This window comes from Zalophus californianus, chromosome 6, assembly GCF_009762305.2.
Source record: "Zalophus californianus isolate mZalCal1 chromosome 6, mZalCal1.pri.v2, whole genome shotgun sequence".
NCBI classification, from domain to species: domain Eukaryota; kingdom Metazoa; phylum Chordata; class Mammalia; order Carnivora; family Otariidae; genus Zalophus; species Zalophus californianus.
The window spans coordinates 124,258,245-124,270,299 of NC_045600.1; the positions used below are offsets into that span (position 1 = coordinate 124,258,245).

The 12,055-nt window shown below is 37.5% G+C and overlaps 1 pseudogene; it reads left to right on the forward strand.

The window, feature by feature from the left end:
- Positions 1-2,222: 2,222 nt before the first annotated feature.
- On the forward strand, positions 2,223-11,054 carry LOC113909173 (annotated as a pseudogene).
- Positions 11,055-12,055: the final 1,001 nt, after the last annotated feature.

The following is a 12,055-nucleotide window of genomic DNA, read 5'->3' on the forward strand; positions in this document are numbered from 1 at the left end:
TTGTGATTTGAAAATCTAATGGATTTATGATTTTTGTGTATGTTTTTGTCATAGGAAGAAAAAAATGGCAATTTTATTGTCTTTGTTTTTTGGCAGTTCCCATAGCAGTAAAATATTCACTCAATAATGACATTTACAGCTTTTCAACTATAGGTAGGATTACATCTATTTGCACTTTAAATCCTTGGCAATAAAGCTTTCTCCCATCTATATCTCTGTTTTATTATGTGCTTAAAATTTGCTCTAAAAGATAAATAAAATGGAATAGCAGGGTATAAATCTAAAAGTTTTCAAGAAATGCTGATTTGTGTTTATATGACATAATTTCTTTTTTAAGCCCACTTCCACTGGTGGAAGAAATGAAATTTTAGACAAGTCAGGCCACACACACACACACACACACACACACACACACACACACAGCACACGCGTGCATTCTTCAAATCTTCTGCCAGGTTGTGGCTGTGTTTTATATGGTTCCTTGGTGCCATGGCCTCAGAGCTGGGTGGGGATGGGTGTTTATCCTCTGTTATGTCACCTTCAGTCTGCCATCCCCTGAGAGGTACATCTCCATAGCTAGTCTCTGGTGTGTGCAGGCTGTTGGTCAGCTCTCACTTCTCAATGCAGGGCCCCCTCTGCCCAGCCTTCTCCCAGCTACTTTAGGCTACTCTTAGGGACCTAAAAGTAGCCCCCTGAAGCCTATGCCATTCTGGAGCCTCAGGGACTGGGTAGGAGTGGGGTACCCTTCTGTGGTACTCCTGACACCTGCTTCTCAGGCAACTCTGGAGTAAGAGGGAGTTCTGTGATGCTTGTATGTATCCAATAGCCTATGTGACCATAGATCCAGGACCATGTCTATGCTGGGGGTAAGGCACTCAGAGATTTTCCAAGCAAGTGGGGTCTTCTATAGTCCTAGATTCCCTGAGTCATCTGGATTCTGCCCTGTCCTCTGGTCATCTCTACCTGTTCTTTCTGCTAGGGCTCTGACTTCTGGGGGAGTGCCCTGGGATCTTGCTCAGATTTCACGACTGCACATTTCCCCTTTTCTTCTCTAACTTCTTCCATCCCTCTCCAGCTCATGAAAACTTGATCTACTCTTCAGGATGAGAAAAAAAAATGAATCAAAATGAGCACATATTTTTTGTCAGGGCCTGAATTTTGAAACTCAAAATGCTTTCATCTCAAACTATAGATTCAGACATGATTTTCAAAAGTCTAGTTTTGAAATGTGTAATACAAACTCTCTCTCGCTCTTTCCCTCTCTCCCCCCTGCCCCATCCTCTTTCTCTGTCCCCCCCACCCACCCACTCTGCTGTGCATGGTATACACTATGTACCCTGGCTGATGCCTCACTGGGGGTAAGGCCAAAGGATGCTTGGAAGTAGTGTGGGAAAGGAACTTGTTGTTTCTCTATAAAATACTACCCCACTACACATGTAAATATTTGAATGCCATCTAGAAAGGGCTTTTTGCATCTCTCAGATTCCTCAGTGATGCTAATAATGGCTGAACTGTGAGGTGTTGAAGATCACAGGCTGGGGTGCCTTAGGAGACCAGGTTTCACCAGGAGCTGTGGGAGCAGCCTGTGATGTGGTCTCTGGAGTGCTCAGTCCTGACATTTAGTGCTGTGGCAGCTCCCCTGAGGATCCCTCTAGCGGCATGGTTCAGGGGGATCTGTGTGGAGGAAAATGGGGAGACTTGGAAACATTTGGCTTGAGAATTTAATCACACAGCATGAGTGCATTCCTCATTTGTCTCCCTCCTTATCCTGCCATAACATACAGGAAAAAATAGGCACAGTGGAGGCTGAAGGGCATTCTCAGGGCCTCTCTGGACAATCCCTACATAGGGCTTCAGAGACTGGTATGGACAGAGCTGGGGACAACGGCTGATTTACCTGGATCCAGGTCTTCTTAACCTCCTCATTCTGCCCACGTACATGCAGCCCTCAGCCCTCCACTCCCTTTAAATAAAGATATCAATATTGATCTCTTCTTATTATTATTCTTTCAGAGCTAAACTGATATGGTAATTTAAGCTGGATTGTTTCTAGTTTAACTACCACTGCTCCAGGCTGGGATTGCATCTTCACTGTGGGATGTGCGGAGTTTACTCACCTCACCTAAAGAAGGAATTTCTACTGCAGTTGGTAGAGGGTGTTCTGGACTCTGGCCTCAAGTCACACACCACAGCTCCTTTGTGCTTTTTCAGGCTGGCACTGAATGGCCAAAATCACCATCAAGAGGAAGGAGAAATACAGAAGGTACGTGCTAAAGAGCTAGGCTTGAAGGTATCTAGGCTGACAAAGTCTGATATTTGGAAGGAATACTAGGATCAAGAAAAGTGTGGATGAAGTTATGGAATTTGGGAAATATCACAAGGACTTAGAATATTAAAAACAAACAAAAACCTGAGTCCATAATGTGAGTTTTCAGAGGCACAGCACCCTCACCTCTCTGGGGCATTATGTGTGACCATGTGTGCCTCACACACTAATCTGGTTGTTACAAAGCACGATGGCACCATATCAGTCTTTCAGGGTTTTCTCTAGCTGCTTGGATCTGGGGCTTTTGACCTGGACTCAAGGATGCTCTTAGGGACAGTCCCATACTGGTGCCTGTGGCAGAAAATGCCACCTTCAGAAGCCCTATTCTGTACTCATCTATCCCGAGAAACCTGGGCCATCACTGTTCAGTAGGGACCCTCAGCAAAGTGAGAAAAATGGTTTCCAAACACAGTTCCCAGAAGGTGCAACAGACATTTTCCCTGGAGTTTGGTGGGATGGTTGAATTATTAAATAAGATGTTGGCATGAGGGTCAAGAGATCTGAAGTCAAGAGATCTGTGTAGTCAAGAGACCTGAACTGATGAGAGAGTCAAACATCCTCAATCCACAAAATGCTAGATTTTGCAAAGGACTGTAGGAATCTTTGATTCTGACTTTTTCTGGTGTTGAGGACTGTATTATTCTGGTTGGGTTGCCATAACAAAGTACTGTAGACAGAGGGGCTCAAACAACAAACATTTATTTGCTTCACCCTTCTGGAGGCTGGGGAGTCTAAGATTCAGGTATCAGCAGGACTGTTTCTCCTGAGGCCCCTCTCTTTGGCTTGTCTCTCCTTGGTCACCTTCTCACTATGTCCTCATGTGGCCTTTCCCCTGTGTGTCCACCACTGGTGTTTCTCCCTCTTCTTATAAGGATACCAGTCACATTGGATCAGGGTCCTACCCTATGATCTCATTTAACTTTAATTACCCATTTAAAAGTGCTATATCCTAATATAACCAGATTGGGGGTAGAGCTTCAACATAGGAATTTGATGGGGAGGGCACAGTGCAGGTCATAACAATGACCCATTCTGCTACTTCATGACTTAAAACAAGAAAGCATTACATTATCAATGGTATGAATAGAATGGGTTAGATGGTACACTGAAAAATATTCAGGAATGAAATCAGACACATCAGCATTGAAGCAGAACTCTGTAACCCACCAGTTGAGACAAAGCAAGTCACTTTGCCTCCTTGAGTCATTATTTCTTCACTGGGAAAACAGGGGAAGTGATATATATCCTGCATGGATGGGAATATTAGAAATCATGTTTGCAAAATGAGTATTCACAGAAGACATTATTCTGAACCATTGGCATCATTCTCGACACTCCATGGGATCCCAAGGTGCAGTTAAGTCCTTGCTGCCACTGTGAGAAGCATTTATCTGGAGGATTCCTGAACATTGTGCTATAGGACCATGCAACCCTGGATACACCAGACTTGACATTGAGCCAAAGGCCAGATACACTCAGGGGCTTAATACACACTACTTCTATGAGAACATTATGGAAATTTTCTGTGGGATCCTGAATGAACATCTGACTTCTCATGAGGACTGGATCTGCTGCTGAGCATTCACCTCATGCTTCACCACATCTGCCAATATTCTAACCACAAACTTCTTCACATGTGATCTCCTGAACAAGCTCTTTCTGTACCTTACAGTCCAGAAAAAAAGTTTTAATTAAAAATAAATAGATACCTTTTATAATAATGAACAGGGCTACATGAGGGACTTAGTCAAGGTTGTAAACTAGAACATGGATTTTATAGGGTTACACTGAAATTCCTATCACTGCAGGAATGTTCTACCAGGATCTGAGGTCAAGGAAAGGGCTGAGGAAGGAGGCCAAGCAGAAAAGGGAAAGCTGGGGTGACTGATCACCATGACAAAGGAGTCCACACAATGGGGCAGGGAGGACTATCTCTGGAAATAAAAATAGTTAAGTTTCCAGATAAAATAGAGCAAAAGGCCTTCATGCATGAAACAACTACTTTTTTAAAGAAAAAATAGATAAAATAAATGAAGCAATGGCTTTATGTCACTAGACATGAGACAGCAAAGGATAGTAATTCCTGAGAGATGGGAAATGAAAGGAGCAACCCCCTACAATTGCCTTGAGTTTCCAGATTACAACACAGAGAGGTACAACTAAGGCAGAGCCCAGAAGATTGCTTTAATGGAGGAGACAGAACTGAGATTCCAGAGCAAGGCACACGGAGTACATGCAACAGAGTACCAGAGAGGAGAGAGCTGGAAAAAGTCTTTGAGTGGTCAGCAGAATATGATCAAGGCGTGCATGTGAAGAAACTACCAGAGGTTGTAGAAAGAGCATCCTAAAAGGATCAGAGGGAACAGTGCCTGCACTCACGTGGGCTAAAAATCATATCTGTTCCCCCAACCATACTGGTGGATAATTTATAGGGTATTGGGTAGAATCCTAAGAACAGACGTGCCTCACTTATGGGTGATAATAAAACTCTTTATTGAACACTAGATCCTGTCTAGCAAATCTTAAAGCAGAACCCTAAAGGATCAAACTGTTTCCATGTAACCTAATGGCAAACTGAGCTCAACAATATTTGTAGGGATACCTAGCTGGCTCAGTCAATAGAGCACCCAACTCTTGATCTCGGGTTATGAGTCAAGTCCCACACTGGGCATGGAGCCTACTTAAAGAAAAAAAAAAAAAAGAATATTTGTAGGAATACAAAAAGTCCATCATGTAACAGGACAAAAATCACAATATCATACAACAATTAAAAATAATCAGACATGCAAAGAAGCAGGAAAATGATCTGTGAAAGATACATTAGAATTAACAGAAAAGAACATTACAATTGTTATTACAACTCTATTCCAGGTGTTCAAAAAAATTTAAATAGACATGACCCAAATAAAACCTCTAAAAACGTAAATGATAAGCCTGAGATGAAAAATGAAATATACTATATAAATTAAGGGTATGTTAGGCATTGCAGAAAAACAGATTTTGTGAATTTGAAGACACAGCAATGGAAGCTATCCAAGAACAAACACATGGAGGAGGAAAAAAAAACAATAAATGAATGAAAAGAGCATCAGTGAGCTGTGAAACAAAACTTTAAGTGGTCTAATATGTGTGTAAATGGTATTCATAGAGGGAGAAGAGCAGAAAAAAGTATCTGAAGAAATAATAGCCAAAAACATTTCAAATTTGATAAAATTACAAAGCTAAAAATCAAAGATATTTAACAAATTCCAAGCACAAGCCACATGAAAAAAAAAAATACACCAAGGCACATCATAATCAAATTGCTCAAAACACCTCATGAAGAGAAAATCTTTTAAAACAGACATGAAAAAAGACTTGTCATATACACAGGAACAAAAATCAGGATGATGGTAAATTTCTCATAAAAAAAAAACAAAAACAAGGAAAGCAATAAGACAGGGAAAATTTTTAAAGCACTGAAAGTAAAAACTGTCATCCTATATTCAGACAAAATACATTTCAAAACTGAAGAAAAAATAAAGACATTTTCAGACATATAAAGCCAAAATAATGCATTATCACAAAACAAGGAAATCCAACAGGCAGAAGAGAGATAGAAATATGGATCTACACACAGGATGAAGAGACCAGAAATGATAACCACATTGGGTAAATATACAAGATTATTTCTTATTATTTAAATCTATTTAAAAAAATTGTTTAAACAACAGTAATAGTAATGTACTGTGGGGTTTATAAAATATATAAAATCATATGGATAACAGTAATAGCACAAAGGTCAGGATAACTAAAAAAATATACTGTTGTATGGTCCTTATGCTCTACTTGAAGTGTTATAAGATCACATGAAGATATACTGTAATAACTTAAAGATGTATTCTATAAATCCTAAAGCAACCACCAAACAATAACATAAAGAGCTATAACTAATAAGCCAACAGGTGTTAAAGTGGAATCATAAATAACATTCATTTTACCTAAGACAGAAGAAATAGGAAACAGGGGAACAAAGTACAGAAGAGATAAACAGAAAAGAAAAGAAAGATTTAAAGTTAATTATGCCAATTATCACACTAGTTTTATTTATTTTTTAATTTTTTATTGTTTTGTTAATCACCATACATTACATCATTAGTTCTGGATGTAGTGTTCCATAACTCATTGTTTGTGCATAACACCCAGTGCTCCACGCAGAACATGCCCTCTTTAATACCCATCACCAGGCTAACCCATCCCCCCACCCCCCTCCTCTCTAGAACCCTCAGTTTGCTTTTCAGAGTCCATCGTCTCTCATGGTTCCTCTCCCGCTCCGATTTCCCCCCCCTTCATTCTTCCCCTCCAGCTATCTTCTTCTTCTTTTTTTTTTCTTAACATATATTGCATTATTTGTTTCAGAGGTACAGATCTGTGATTCAACAGTCTTGCACAATTCACAGCACTCACCATAGCACATACCCTCCCCACTGTCTATCACCCAGCCACCCCATCCCTCCCACCCCCACCACTTCAGCAACCCTCCGTTTGTTTCCTGAGATTAAGAATTCCTCCTATCAGTGAGGTCATATGATACACGTCCTTCTCTGATTGACTTATTTCACTCAGCATAACACCCTCCAGTTCCATCCATGTCATTGTAAATGGCAAGATCTCATTCTTTTTGATGGCTGCATAATATTCCATTGTATATATACACACCACTTCTTCTTTATCCATTCATCTGTCGATGGACATCTTGGCTCTTTCCCACAGTTTGGCTATTGTGGACATTGCTGCTATAAACATCAGGGTGCACATACCCCTTCGGATCCCTACATTTGTATCTTTGTGGTAAATACCCAGTAGTGCAATTGCTGGATTGTATGGTAGCTCTATTTTCAACTTTTTGAGGAACCTCCATACTGTTTTCCAGATATCACACAGTTTTAAAGGGTCTGACCACTCTGATTAAAAGTTGGGGAGTAGCAGATTAGATAAAATGTTTAAGATCTAACTATATATTGCCTACAAAAAAAAGAGAGAGAGAGACAAAAAGACTGTGTTTTACATATAAAGACAAATCATTTAAAAGAAAAAGGATAAAAAATTGTACACCATATTAAAAATAATCTAAATAGTACTAAATTTTTCTCATTTAATATCAGAACTAGTCAATTTTGGACCACAGAATATTGTTATCAAAAATAAGCTTAATTCGCAATGATAAAGGGGTCAATTACGGAGGACATGCCAATCCTAAATATGTATGCAACCACCAATTCAAAATAGTTGAAGCAAACACTGATAGAACTGCAGGAAGAAATACACAAATCCATTATTACAGTCAAGAGATTTAAATAATTATTAATATTTATTAATTCTTAAGAATTAATAGAGGGGCACCAATGCTGGCTCAGTCGGTAAAGCATGTGACTCTTGATCTTGAATTCAAGCCCCACATTAGGTGTAGAGATTACTTAAAAATAAAATCTTTAAAAATAAGAATAAAAGATTATTAAAAATAAGAATAAAAATAAGAATTCATAGAACAAATAACAGGAACTCAGTAAAAACACAGAAGACTTTCATTTTTTTCCTAACTGACATACAGAACATTCCAATAACCAACATCAGAATTTTTTTCATGGGCAACAGAAACAGTATTAACCAAGATATAACATATTCTGGGCTCTAAAACAAGTCTCAATAAGTTCAAAAGGATTTAAGTCAAACAAATTATGTTCTCTAACCATAAACAATTAAACTAGAAATCAATAATAGAAATATCTCTCAGGGAAAAAAAAATCCCTAAATATTGGAAACTAATTTACACACTTATAAATATACATAGGTCAAAGAAAAAAATCAGAATGGAAATTAGAAAGTATTATGAAATGAATGCAAATGAAAATGCAACATGTCAAATTTGTGGGCTTCCACTTCAATTATGTTAGGAAAAGAAAACGTCTCAAATCAATGACACAGAGTCCACCAGTAAGAAAAAAGAGCAAACATAATGGAATACATACAGAAAAAATGGAATTTAAGAGTAGAAAACTAATGTAACAGAAAACTAACCAAAAAAAAAAAAAATCAATGAAATCAAGTCAGGTCTTTTAGAAACTCAATAAACTGATAAACCCCTAGCCGACTGATCAGAAGGAAAGAAGGTGCAGATTACTACCTTCAAGGATGAACATGTGACACTACTACAGATTCTATAGGTTCAAAGAAATATATGGATTATTAATAACAATTTTATATCAATAAATTTGACAAGTTAGATGAAATGGGCAACTTTTTGAAATATATAAACTAAAAACCTCACTCAAGAAGAAACAGATAGCATGAATTGTCCTTTATCAAGGAAATTAAAATTATACTCATCCTTAAAAAGCAAACAAGTGAAAAAATGCCTACCAGACCCAAATACCTTCACTGAGGAATTTAAGCAAGAAATAATATTAATTCTACATAAACTACAAACTCTTACATAAACAAATAATGCAACATATGTTAAGAAAAAAAGAAAAAGAAGAACATAGCAGGAGGGGAAGAATGAAGGAGACTAAGTCAGAGGGGGGAGATGAACCATGAGAGAGGATGGACTCTGAAAAACAAACTGAGGGTTCTAGAGGGGAGAGGGGTAGGGGGATGGGTTAGCCCGGTGATGCATATTAAAGAGGGCACATTCTGCATGGAGCACTGGGTGTTATGCACAAACAATGAATCTTGGAACACTACATCAAAAACTAATGATGTAATATATGTTGATTAACATAACAATAAAAATTTTTTTAAAAAAAGAAATAATATTAATTCTACATAAACTACAAACTCTTACATAAAATCAAAGAGAAAGGAAGACTTCCCAATTCATTCCATGAGACTAGAATTACTCTGATATGAAAACCAGGAGAAGACATTACAAGAAAAGAAAACTACAAAGCAATGTCTTTCGTGAATATAAACACAAAATCCCTGGACAAAGTACAAGCAAACCGAATCAACATGTGAAAGAGAGCAAATGCATGGCCAGTTTGGATTTATCCTAGCAGTGCATAGTTGATTTAACATCTGAAAATCAATTAATTAATATACCATGCATTCCAGCCATTTCACACCTAGGTATTTATTTACCCAGGAGAAATCAAGGCATATATCCATATAAAAATATGTACATGAATTTTATAGCAGCTATATTTATAAAAGCCAAAACCTATAAAATCCAAATCCTCACCAGTGATTGAATAAACAGACTGTAGTATATTCATACAGTGGAATATTACTCAGCAATAAAATGGAATTAACTAGTGATACATGCAACAACATAAAGGAATCTCAAAATAATTATGCCAAGTAAAAGAAAAAGAATTTTATTTAAATTCTACAAAACACAAACTACTGTATAGTGACAGTCGATCAGTGGTTATCTATGGATGGGGCAGACTGGAGAGGTGAGGGAGCGAATGATCGTAAAGCGACATGAAGAAATTTGAGGGGATGTCATATACATATTCACAATCTTGATTATGGTGATAGTTTAACAGGTGTATTCATATGTTAAAACATATATAATTAACATATCTAATATGTTAAAAGATATCTTCAAATGTATACATATCATAATGTCAGTTGTGCTTCAATAAAGCTATTTTATAAAGAAAATAATAATAACCAACTTTAAAAAGGCCAGGATGCTTTCGGAAATATATGTCGTGGTGGCTGCACATTTGCACCAACCAAAACCTGGCATCATTGGCAGCACAGAGTGAACGCAACACAGAAGCCTTATGCCATCTGCTCTGCCCTGGCTGCCTCAGCCTTACCAGTGCTGGTCATGTCTAAAGGTCATCCTATTGAGGAAGTTCCTGAACTTCCTTTCATGGCTGAAGATAAAGTTGAAGGCTACAGGAAGACCAAGGAGACTGTTTCGCTTCTTAAGAAACTTAAATGATATCAAATAGGTCTATGATATCAATGGAATGATATCAAAAAGGTCTATGTATCAAAAAGGAATATCAAAAAGATCTATGCCTCTCAGCAAATGAGAGCTGGCAATGGCAAAATGAGAAACCGTCATTGTATCCAGTGCAGGGGACCCTGCATCATCTACAATGAAGACAACAGTATCATCAAGGCCTTCAGAAACATCCCTGGAATTACTTTACTTAATGAAAGCAAACTGAAGATTTTGAAACTTGCTCCTGGTGGGCATGTGGGACATTTCTGCATTTGGACTGAAAGAGCTTTCCACAAGTTAGATGATCTGTACGGCACTTGGTGAAAGGTTGCCTCCCTCAAGAGTAACCATAACCTTCCCATGCATAAGATGCTTAATACAGACTGTAGCAGAATCTTGAAAAGCCCAGAGATTCAAAGAGCCCTCCGAGCATGATGCAAGAAAATTCATGGCAGAGTCCTGAAGAAGAATCCACTGAAGAACCTGAGAATCATGTTGAAGCTAAACCCATATGCAAAGACCATGCACCAGAACACCATTCTTTGCCAGGCCAAGAATTACAAACTCTGGATGGACAAGGCAGCGGCAACCTTAGAAGCCAAATCAGACGGAAAGGGGGTTCCAGCAAGAAGCCTGTGGTAGGGAAGGAAGGAAAGAAGGCTACTGGTGTGAAGAAGAAGAAACCTTTGGTGGGGGAAAACGTCTGCAGCTACCAAGAAACCAGCAGCTGACAAGAAGGCTGCAGGAAAGAAACACACCACGAAAGACAAGAAGCCTGCTGTCTAAAATCTTACATTTGTTTATTCCATAAAAGTCAAATAATTTGGACAGCTAATTTTGAATAAAGACCTGATCAAAGACAGTGAGAAAAAAACAATATCAAATATCCCCAAATTGATCTATAGATTCAATGTAATTCCAAATAAAATTCTAGAAAGCTTTTTAAAAGAAATTGACAAGTTAACATTAAAATTTATATGAAAATGCAATGGACTTTTATAAAACTAAACAAGAAAAAGTTTGGAATACTTACTCTACCTGACTTCGAGACTTCATATAATACAACACTAATCAAGGCAGTGTGGCACTGGCATCAATATAGACAAGTAGATAAATGGAACACAGGTCTATACCTACGTGTATAGAACAGATCTGAGTTCTGACACTGGTTCCAAGGCAATTAAATGTGGAAAAAAATATTTTCAATAAAGGATGTTAGAACAATTGGAAAACTACTAGCAATAAAATAAACATTAACCATTACCTCACACCATAAAAAAATGAACTCCAAATTGATTATACACCTAAAATGAAAACCCAAAGCTATAAAACTTCTAGAAGAAAACAGAAAATCTATGTGGTGTTAGGGTAGGAAAAGTTTTCTTAGATGCAACACAAAATGTAAAATTGTAAAATATAAATACATACATACATGCATGCAAAAATGCATAAGTAAATAACCAAAATAAAAATGTTTTGCTCTCCAGAGAGCAAAGAAAATTATTAGGAAAATTAAAAAGGCAAGCCATAAGCTGAGAGAAAATATTTCCAAAAATGTATGACAAAGGACTTGTATTCAAAAGATAGAAAGAGTTCTTACAAAACAATAACAAAAAACAAACTAATAATAATGTAAGGAAAATATTTGAACAGGCACTTCACAAATAAAAAAATATAAATAGCCAATAAGTACATAAAAATATGCCTAATAATATTATTTTTTAGGGAAAACATAAATTAAAGCCACAATAAGATACCACTCCATTACCATTAGAACCACTAAATGT